Source organism: Clupea harengus, chromosome 25 (genome assembly GCF_900700415.2).
Source record: "Clupea harengus chromosome 25, Ch_v2.0.2, whole genome shotgun sequence".
NCBI classification, from domain to species: Eukaryota; Metazoa; Chordata; class Actinopteri; order Clupeiformes; family Clupeidae; genus Clupea; species Clupea harengus.
The window spans coordinates 9,156,212-9,167,630 of record NC_045176.1 but is presented as its reverse complement, the minus strand read 5'-3'; the positions used below and the strand labels follow the sequence as shown (position 1 = coordinate 9,167,630).

The 11,419-nt window shown below is 40.3% G+C and overlaps 1 protein-coding gene across 1 annotated transcript in view; it reads left to right on the top strand.

Annotated features, from left to right (window-relative positions):
* Window positions 1-334: 334 nt before the first annotated feature.
* The window catches only part of cdh12a (cadherin 12, type 2a (N-cadherin 2)), a 35,084-nt gene continuing 23,999 nt past the window's right edge, over window positions 335-11,419 (top strand). Inside the window, exon 1 of the mRNA XM_012827800.3 lies at window positions 335-827. The gene's annotated coding sequence lies outside the window, so the exon portion shown is untranslated. The remainder of the gene's footprint in view (window positions 828-11,419) is intronic.

The window sequence follows — 11,419 nt, the reverse complement described above, 5'->3', positions numbered from 1 at the left end:
GATGAGAGAGGTCAGTATTAGGAATACCGTATGTGAGACTATTCCCAAAGGCATCTATCAGGATGACTTTATATAGCACCTGAGTTTGCCTGTCAGCATATAGTCACATACAAAGCACACACAATTTTATATATATATAAATATATCACTGGAAGCTTTTCTTTTTTCCATGAAAGAGTTCTAACTCTCTTGGGTCCAACATAACAAAAAACGTCAGTCAGTGTGTGTGTGTGTGGAAGGGGTGGGTCCTTCGCTAATCCAGGGATTGGAAAAAAGGAAGATCCCGTGTCCCCGGGGAGCTACCAGGAGGGGGGGGGGGGGGGGGGGCGGGGGGGTGGCGCTGACACCCACCTCTTGGCTATCTCCACTATCCCTGCAGTAGTGTGGAGCCAGAGCACACAAGAGCACTAGCAGCAGCAGCGACCCTGCAGCCCGCCGGATTCACTGACTAGCATCATCCCGACAAGAGAGAGGGAGAGAAAGAGAGAGAGAGAGAGAGAGAGAGAGAGAGAGGCTGGGCAGTCCCTTTCTGTCTGTTCTTTGCCTTCACAGAGCATGCACTCACTTCTCTGATGAGTGAATGTGTGTGAGTGAGCGTGAGCGAGAGAGAGAGAGAGAGAGAGAGAGAGAGAGAGAGAGAGAAACAGACAGTGAGAAGGAGAGGACGCTGAGTGAAAGTGTGATACAGGGTGAATTCTAAAGAGCAGAGGATATGAGAGCACCGCTGGCGTCCTGTGTGTGATTTTTTACCGGTTGGACAGTTTCATCGCAGAAGCCACTAGGTATTTGGTTCTCTACTGCAAGCCAACAGATTCTGCTGGATACAGGTAAGATTTGACATTTAATTTGATTTGTATTTGATTTGATGTGTTTTACTTTAAAAACACGGGAAGAAAGACATTGTTTTTCGACATAACATTTAAATCTACGTTCTGAAAAAAATCTAAAATATCAGTAATATAGAGACTCAGAACCATTTACTAAAATTAATAAACTAATGGCAAAGATAAAATACTGATGCCTCTTCAAATATTCGTGCCATTCTTTTTCAGTAGGATGAAGGATTCATACAGGATTTGTGTGATACTGAGCAACACCATATAAGTTCTACCGAAAAATCTCAAATCCAACACTCTCATGGACCTGTTTGGTCTTTCTTCCACAAGCACTCACTGCAGTGTGGACACTAGGGGTCAGTGGATTTCTGGGAACACTCACTGGCACTGTGTCAAATGTTCATTCCTAAAGTATGCTTCCACTCTGCTGGGACGCATTTTAAATAAAACGTGTCCCATGTCTAATTTCTTGGAATGTTTAATCTGTAAAGCCTGTTTCTCTCTAAACGCCCACCCACCCACCCCTACCCACACATCACATCACTAAACACATCAGGTACAGTGACACCTTCACCCCCAGTGGGGTGGTTTCTAACATCAGATGGAGTGACTGAGAGGTGTCATGGACATGCATGAACACCAGAGTTACTAATCAAGGGATAGGTGCTGGTTAGTTAACGGAGTTTTTAAGATACGTCAGGATTCATTACCACAGGCAGAGATGTTATATGAGGTGTGTCAGGCATGTAACAAAAGCAAAAAAGAGAAGTGAACATTATGTTGATATAAGCACTGGCATAACTATCGACGGTGCAACTGGTGCAGTGCACCGGGACCCATGTAGAAACGCGACTTTTTGCTGCTTTTCGCAGGTGGACCTGCTCCAGCATTGACTGTTACACACAGTCTCTAAAGTACCCATTCAAGGATATCACTAAAATAACTAGAAATTGTTGTACCACAATACCACCTTGTGTATAACATGTATAAGTCATAGCCTACCTTATGCATTTTCTGAAACGTTTCAAAACCACGTTTTTATTAAAAATAAATATTATTTCTACCCACCACATGTTTCATTTGGTTGCTTTCTTCTCAAAAGTTAAAGGAAGATTGCATGCTGGGAAATTATAATTTGTTTGTCCAATGACCTTGCTCCCTGTCATTTGTCATCACTTAGGTGGACTCCGTGGCGTTAATTTCTTCTCTTACGATAAATTAGCATAAGTAATGTTTAGCAAGCCCTAACAAAGAAGAGGAAGGAAAAAAGGAGAACAGGATGAGTATACTGCTAAGCTCAAGTTGATGAAGCGTTCTTTAAGCAGCAGCATGGGCAGCATGGGAAAAGAAAGTGCTTTGGCTATACTCCCAAATCCCGATAGAGAACTGCAGAGCCAGGAATTTTGACTGGAGCAGTGTTGTTAATGACTTTGGTGAGCGCATGGCCCTTACAATTAACTTATAATTGGTGAGTACAGATTTATCTTTGTTGTAGAGTGGGATCAGGGATTTAAATCCATAGCAATGGAATTGTTACCTCCTATGCGATGGAAAATGCGGACCTACTGTAATCTGTGCATGAGATAACGTTTGGACGCTGTTCCATTGATGATAAATGATTCATTCTATACATTCAATTGCTTTTGTGATCAGTTGTGATCAGGATTCTTCTACACTCTGTTGGTCTGTAATGAGTTGCTCTGTTATACTTGATTTTCTATGCTTATAGGCATACCGTGTAACCTACCTTTGTGTTGATTTGTTAGTGTAGGTTGCTATGTTGGATGTTTGATAGTTGGATAAATCAGGCTGCGGTGGTTTTAATCCAGGGCAGGCTGTTAGATTACTGTTGATACATTTGGCGCTTCTGCCAGCCTTTGATCAGCACCACCTACAGTAGCCGCTGGTTTACAGGATGGGAGATACATGATGATCCTCTCCATAGTCACGTACCAATTGTCAGATTTGGTGTCTGATGTGGTTGTGTGTGTACGTGCGTGCGTGCTGACGAGCGTGCGCTTCTGTTTGGGGCGAGTGGGGTGGGTGGGGGCAAGAAAAAAGATTTGCACTGGGGCCAATCACAATTATGTTAGGCTACTGGATATAAGCAACAGCATTCTGTCATTTTGTTTCTATGTTGGGCCATTGTCAAAGCTAATTGCCGCTGTTGACAGACACATTAATAATCATAGCCAGCGTGCACAAAAAAAAAAAAATCCTGATGGGATCAAACAAAAACTGACAAATTGCTGCTAAAGTGATTTAGTTTACAGAGTGCCTGAAGCAATGACTATTCTGAAGCAGTGAAAGTTACTGATGCAAGTGCTTTCAGTGCACTTGGAACAGTGTAATTATGCCATGGAGGGCAGTGTAACACTCCAGTTATGGATTTGCAAGAGTTCATTGATACTGTGTCCTTAATTGGATCATCTTCACTCCAAGGCTAGCATTGTAGATTCTAACCATTTCCAAGGCAATGACATGAGAACTACCTAGCCTGTCACAATCATATAGCTTTAGTTTGATCACGCTGATTTGACTGCTATTGGTCAACTAGCAGCTGATCTTGTCATGGATTCGGCCCTGGCTTGGTCAGGTCAGGGCTGTCCTAGAGCCACAGCTTCCTGTGTGAGGTGCCCCAATAAACCACTTGTGTAATTCAAATGTAAGATGAGTATTAAGATACAGAGTGTAACAGAAAGCATGGTGTAAATGTTGTTATTATAAATGTTTACGTCTAACTCGTCAAGTAATGTAATGATCCACCGTGAGCCCATTAGTGACCCTGTGTGATAATTTCCCAAATTGATGCCCAATTACATCTGAAGTCATCAAATGTTACCGTGTTGGTTCTTTTTGGAATATTCACTACAAAAATACATGAATATCCTCAGAAGCATTAAATATATCATAATACATCTTAAACCATTGTGTTTAAAAGGTTTGACAGTTGTTTAATTAATGCTCAAGCACACATTATTAAATAAGAAATTGTCACATGTACAATACAACAATGCTGTTGCTTAGATCCACATGTAGTTTCCTCAAATATGTCCATTCTTTTTGACATTTGAAAGGACATTGGACAGACTGTTCATCTGTTGCTACTATTTATTAATAGTAATATGGTGGTTACTATAAGTAGAGTCAACATACAACAGGGATCAAAGTTTTCACAGGTTCTATTTCAAGGGTTGCCACAGGTAATAGCCAAAGGTAATAGTCTCCTGCCAGCCAGATCATTTTCTGTGACTGAAATATTAAGTGATACACCATTACAGTGGCATGTGGCGAGTTTTACTTATTGGCAAGCAGAGGTGATGCCGACCATCAGCTCACTGCCCATACGTAACTGCAGTGCCAGTAGCCTACATTTGGTCTCCAACTCTCTAAGTAGTATCTTACAAAGAATCCTATACAACTCAGCAAAAGATTATACCATCATGAGCATTAAAGGTGTCCATAAAACATTGAAAGTGTTGGGACGACAAATGTCTGCTGTAGGCTTGAAACCTGGCATAGCTTAAGTTAAATTAAGTTACATTAAGTGTGGCAACTGTAACTTACTATTCTTTGTGCCCCAGTAATTGTCTAGTATGGTTTGGTAAATAGGACTGAAGCAAACAAAACACAAATTAAGAAGTCAATGTCTGATATTTTAGAGGTACAAGTATGGTTACAATGCCGTTGTCACTGCTCTGACACCTCCTGTTCAAATTGTCAGCACTTCACAAGATTATAAGTGCTTAGTAGACGAGTGGGATCCATATTTAGATGCAGTGTGTAGATGGCCTTTTACTAGTGGTTTGGTGCTTGCAGTAAAGTGGACAATATTTCATTATAACCACAATAGAGAAAGAGCTCGGAAGGAAGCCAAGAGTTGCACATCATTCTACCCACAACAATATTGTACTCTGATAATCAAAATGTTGGAATTATAGAAGGTATGATCTACAAGTCATGAAATAAGTACTCAACTTTTTTGAGTGAGAGAGATGAATTGGAAGGCTTAGAGCAATGTGCAGTATCTAATTATTTATTATGAAATTAATGAACTCCTATCCATCAATAAAGAAACTGTACTGCCTAATTACAGGCGCATCTCTATAAAATGTGTGACACAAGGAAAAGTATGACATTGCCAACGCAACATGAATTACATCTTCTAGTTATATATCACACCACATCTTGGCACAATAGATGGCTTCCCTTTGTGTGTGTAGTTACACACTTTTCAGATAGACACGATGGTGGCACTGAGTTCAGTGTTTTGCTTTGTGTAGATGTAATGTTGGTGTGTGTGTGTGTCCGTCTGTGTGTGTGTCTGTGTGTTTGTGTGTGTGTGTGTGTGTGTGTGTGTGTGTGTGTGTGTGTGTGTGTCCGTGTGCGTGTGTGTGTGTGTGTGTGTGTATGTGTGTGTGTAGGTGTTAGCAGTCTTGCAGTCAATGTGATGGCCCTCCCTTATGCCCCATTGCTACTACACATTGTTCCCATTTTTTTTTAATTCACCACGGCTTATGGCCCCACAATGATGATTGTCTGTGGAACATTGGCTCACCTTGATACCTATGGTACATCTGGGAATAATGGGCACACAGGAGGAGTACGCTGCTCAGTGTTGTGCCTTACACGCATTCATGCCAAGACTATTCCTTTGGGCATCAGCTGGAAAAACAGCAAGCTTTTGTGAATCTGAGATTCTACATGGTGTCCTGTTGCAATACAAAGGATGCGGTTGCCTGGTGGGGAAAAATACTTTTTTTTTTGAACATTTACATATACACCACAAAGGCTGTAAAACCCACTGCGATTTTTCGTTCCTACCATTGTTACAGGTACGAGTAACTGGTGAAGAGAATTTACCATCTTATACCCTTGGTTTTGTGAAAACACACAGATAGCTCATTCATTCTGTAATATTAATTCTTAGATGCAAAGAGGTTGTATCAAATGCCAATCTAACATATTGTCCTTTCAGAGAAGACTTGCCATGACAAACTTTTTGTTTTCTGCACTATAAGTTTAAGTTTAGTGTCTTTAATTTCCGATCGGACATAATGTATTGTGTTGCTGTTCCTGTGGTCTCTACATTTAATAACAGGTATGAACTCGAGTGGTGATGAATCATTGCACTTTCTCCAACAAAATAGAATAAGAAATCATCATGACATATCACTGAGAACACACAGTAAATAGTCCTCAAGGTCTTCCCCATTCCCTAGCCCTCCACAGAGCTCTCTACAACAAATGTTGTTGGAAATAATACAGAGCTAGATACAGTCTAACACATTCATGAGAATACTTATGGCATAACAACCTGACCTGATAGGGCACGACCTATGTTATCCTGAGAAAGCAGAACCTACAGATGTTAATTCTGTTGGTCTTTCCACAAGGATAAAGTGACAAAATACTGCAAAAAGACGAGACTGAATGAGCAAATATTAGTTTTAAAAGGTTATAGCAAGTGGCACTAACTCTCGGGGTCCACAGGTTCCAATTTTAAGCTGTCCACATGCGCCTAAAAAGAAATTAAAACACATGTAATATATTGGATATTCGTGGAAGTCACACACAGGAAAAGATGTTGAATTCCTTGTGCTATTGGTTGGACACTTCCCACAGCGGCCAATCCTCTCACTGTCACAAGCAAGGCCCTCCTTGATAGTACAACATGTGATGTCTGTAGCTCAAAGCTTTAAAGCTCTAAACACAACGACATGACTGGCCAACCGTAGAACCTTAGCAGCAGGATTCAACAGTAACAAAAAAGCTGCCTTTGTGAGCATTTCACTCGGGTTTTCAAACAGTCACCTTCCTTCATCAGTGTTTCATTAATTTAGGCCCACAACACCTCCAGAAGGCTCAATGGTGGTCTCTGGTGTCTCAGACCCACCCTCCCCCATACTCATGATGGGTTACGACACATGCCATTACCAGAGACAACAACAAATACACCTCCGGATACACCTTGACAAGATTTCACCCCAAGTAGTCTGCAAGGGCCTTAGCCACAACCACTGGCTTGCTTTTTCAGCAGCCTCAGACAACTCTTTGTGCTTTTCTGAGTGACTGTCCCTTGAAAACCAACCTCAAACAGAAGTGTAAGTTAGTGTATATTGTTGCAATCTTGTCATTTGTATTCAGAAATAACAGGGTTTTTTCAGATTGTTGTCAAAGAGAAGGTCGACAATGCCACAGACAGTAGGAAACTATGTTTCTGCTTTCAAGAATCTCCTTAAACCTCCACCTCCGCAGTCATTTCCCTACCTCTCTGCTGATGATTTTGCAGCTTTCTTTACTGAAAAAAAAATGCCGCCATTAGTGTGCAATTCTCTAAACCTTCTAAATGGGTTTGACCTTGTCTTGATATTGTAGCATCGTTGAATTCATTCTCCCCTCTCAATAATAAGTATCTACGCTTCTTCAATGTCCTCTGGACCCTATTCCAACCATCCTTCTCTTGCATACAATTTTACCTGCTATCATGCACTCAATTCAATTACATTTTATATATACAATTGTCTCAATGCGCTTTACAGAGCCCAGAGCCGGAACCCCCCTGGAAAAAGCACAAAGGCAAAAGGGGCAATGAGAAACTCCCTCTAAACAGAAACAAACCTTGGGGGGGGGTAATTTGCTTGGAGCCGGCTGATAGATAGAGATGTACAGACAGAAAGGGTTGGGGGGGGGGGATCAGAAACATGGCAAATGACTTCATACACGTATCCGGATAAGCATGCTAGCACACATATGGCAAATATACATGATACATACAAACATAAGATGATAAAAACATGATACAGAATAAACTGATAGTAGATAATATGGGGATTGAGCATTCAAGTATTGTAGAACAGCAGTGGGTATACAGTGTGCTCGGGACGTTACTATTACAAGGGTGGGTAGAGCAATCAAACAGAAAACTGTGTCGATGTTCGCAATTTGTCAATCTAGTCAATGCTTGTAGTCAGGACAACTTCAAACAGGTTCTGGTGACTCCTCTGCTTCATAAAGTTTCACTTAATCCATCTGAAGTGAAGAGCTTTAGACATGTCTCCCTTCTGTCCTTTTTGGCAAAGATTCTTGGAAAGGTTGTCCTTAAAGTTTCTGGTTTCCTACCTCAGAATAATTTTCTAGTCTCTAAGCAGCCTGGTTTTAAGAGTGGTCATTCTACTGAAACTGCTTTTTTATCTGCGACTGAAGCACTCAGAGCAGCAAAAGTCTCTGTCCAGGCATCAGTTCTGATTTTACTAGACTTTTCAGCCGCCTTTGACACAGTGAACCATGACATCCTCCTCTCTACGCTGTCTGAACTGGGAATTTCAGGGAAAGTCAAGTGTTGGTTTGAATCATACCTCAGTGGATGTTCATTCAGTGTATCTTGGCAGGGACAAGTGACAACATTTCACCACCTCTCAACTGGTGTTCCTCAGGGTTCAATACTTGGACCCCTCCTATTTTCTATTTAGACCACTTCCTATTACTTGTCATGCAGATGATACTGAATTTATATCTCCCTGATGACTCCACAGCCCTGGCTCTTATTTCTGCATGCCTCAGTGATAGTTCAGTTTGGATGAGGGATCGTCACCTTTAGCAAAATGTTTTAAAAAACTGATCTCTTTGTATTCCCAGCCAATCTGGCTTTCCTACAAAATATTAGCATCCAACTTGGTTCATCTTCATTGACCCCAGCTAAAACTGCATGAAACTTGGGCATTATGATTGATGACCAACAGATTTTCTCTGAGCATGTAGCTTCTGCCGTTAGGTCTTGACGATTGACACTATAATATTTTGAAGATCAGACCCTCACAAATTATGCTACACAATGTCTTGTACAGGACACGGTTATTTTGACTATTGCAATGCGATTTTGACAGGCCTGCCTGCATGTGTAGGGTGTAACTGTTGCAGATGATTGGGAATGCGGCGGCGCATCTTTAACCTGCCAAAGAGGACACATGTAACTCCTCTGTTAGTCACCCGTCACTTGCTCCCCGTAGCTGCTAGAATTCGATTACAAATTCTCACTCTCTCCAATAGGACAACAACTGGATTGGCACCAGCTTATTTCAATTCTATGATTCAGCGCTATTCCCTCTTTCAACCACTTTGCTCCTACGATGAGTGTATCTTGTCTTTCCCCTTAGCAGCAAGAGGTAGCAGTGAACTCTTTTTGTTCGTGGTACCTCACTGGTTAAATGACCTTCCATTTCAGACTTGGTACAGTCAAAGAGTGTTTAAAAAACTCACCTTTTTGAACAGCATTTGTCTAATCAGTTCTTTTGAGGCATACTTTATAAATATAATCATAGTTTTGGTATTTTGCATTGTTATTATTATTGATGCTTTTACTTTTAAATTATATTGTTTTATTCATTTAATTCCATTATGATTATTACCAATTTTTTCATTGTTGTCTTTACTGTTTTTCATCTAATGTTTTGGACAAAAGCGTCTGCTACATACCTTAACTATAACTATAACTATAGCTATAATTGAAAATAATGCTGATCAACACAGTGATGTTCTTCAACAACCTAATTCCAAGGCTGGTAAAAAAAAAAAAATTAGACAAACTTGACTAATTAGAAGTTAGAAAGAGACAAAGAGAAAACAGCCCTTTTTTAAAAACATCTTGGGGTGACTGTAGACAAATTTGTGCAAACACATGACACAACTGTCTGTCTTCCTTCCCTCAAACACATGCCAATGTTGCCTCAGTGAATCACACACCAGTTGTTTGATCTGCGACCTTGTCAGTCTCTCGGCTTTGCCCACATATGTTTGTGGAACTATCCTTGTCACAACAGATTACAGGATCTTCCCTCTTGCATGTAGCCACAACTATAGTCAGCTGTGAGTTCATACAGTGGGAAATATAGATAATTGATCGTACTTTTTTGTGTGTGCTTGATCTTTTGCCCTACAGAGGTATGTTTGTTATTTGAAACAATGGCGAAATTCATGTGTTATACTTTTCAAGACCTGGTAATCATTTAGTAGCATTGGATTCAAAATAAGACCAAATGCAGTTGTGGTATGAAGGAACTAAATGTTTTTAAAACTATTACAATAATGTAATGTGAATATGTATTATATATATATGTGTGTTATGTACTGTATTACATAATAGATAATATACATTATATGATAACATAATTCTAAACGTATAACGAACAGACTAACATTTTATTTCCACGTTTTCTGGACCATGTGCCTTTTTTTTATTCAAAAGAATATTCTTTTAAATTTCAAAGTAATTGATGACACTGAAGACATCCAAGCTTATTTGACATTGAGAATGAAGATAATATGCTCCTTCTCCCAGCAACATGTATATTATATACATTGTTAACTGCCAGGTACCAATACTTACATGTGAAATGTGTCACCTTGGACAAGTTGTGAAACATCTAGTTTCACGCTACTTTCATGTCCACACAGCGATGCTGTTGACCCCCCTCCCCACATGCTATACAGACATCATCCTCTCCAGACCCCTCTGCTCATCCATGTTGAAGAAAGATCAATGGAGCATGAGGAGGCAAACACCCATATGTTGGGGATGTTGTGTTGTGTCAAGGACTGTTACGTGTAAGAAATCTAACAGACTCTCCAGGATATGGCCTTAGGCTTGCTCACACACCCACACCCTCCTCTGCACAGTCAAAGTGTAATCTAATTGCTGTTGTGTGTGGAATGCAGAATTAAGTCAACCACAAGATAGAATGTGGCAATGTATCATCCCATACACTGAACTCATGCTTCATTACCATAGTCTCACGTGTGAGAGTGGGCTCAAAAAGCTTGTTACAGAGATGCTCATTTTTTGGTTTTAAGGGCAACTGTAGAGAGCATCAATCAAATATTAAAAGAATACGCATTCAACGACGAAAGAAACTAACTTTTTTTTCTTGGAACTGGTCAGTATGTCTAATAATTTCAAACACATGGTTCTTTTGGGGATTTTAAAGAACTTGCAATTCATAATTCATACAATCAAGACAATTTAATATTTTTTGCCGCTATGTAAACAGAAAACTGGAACATACTAAGGTTATAATAGAATACAGTATCACTGGCACTAGTGACGCCCGGCTCTGTCTAGAACATGGTCAACTTTGAATAGCTCGTCTGCTCTTGAAATGTTCAGGGACAAAAGCCCCTGATTGAGTACTTGTGGGCTGCCTATTAATGCCCGTGTCTAAACTTGATTGGGGCTGAATCGTACAGGGAACTCAATGCACTTCTCCCATCTTGAGTAATTGGACTTTACTTTTAATCTCAAATGTAGTGTTTTTTTTTTGCAATATGTAAGTGAACAGTTTCCAGATTTAATTATATGATTACTTTCCTTCTCAGCTTTAATTCTCCGCCAGAAAAAAAAACAACAACTCTGAAGAGCATTTAGTCAAAGCGTGTTCAGCCCAAAAAAGGAAACTCACTAAACGTCTTTTGACAGTTTTCATGCAAACCTTTGTTTGAAGAGGGTAGTCCAGACTGTTTGCATGCTTTGGTCTGGCACTCTCTCATCTTAAGTTTCTTTTCACTTTTGAGTGCTCCGGCACGGCGTG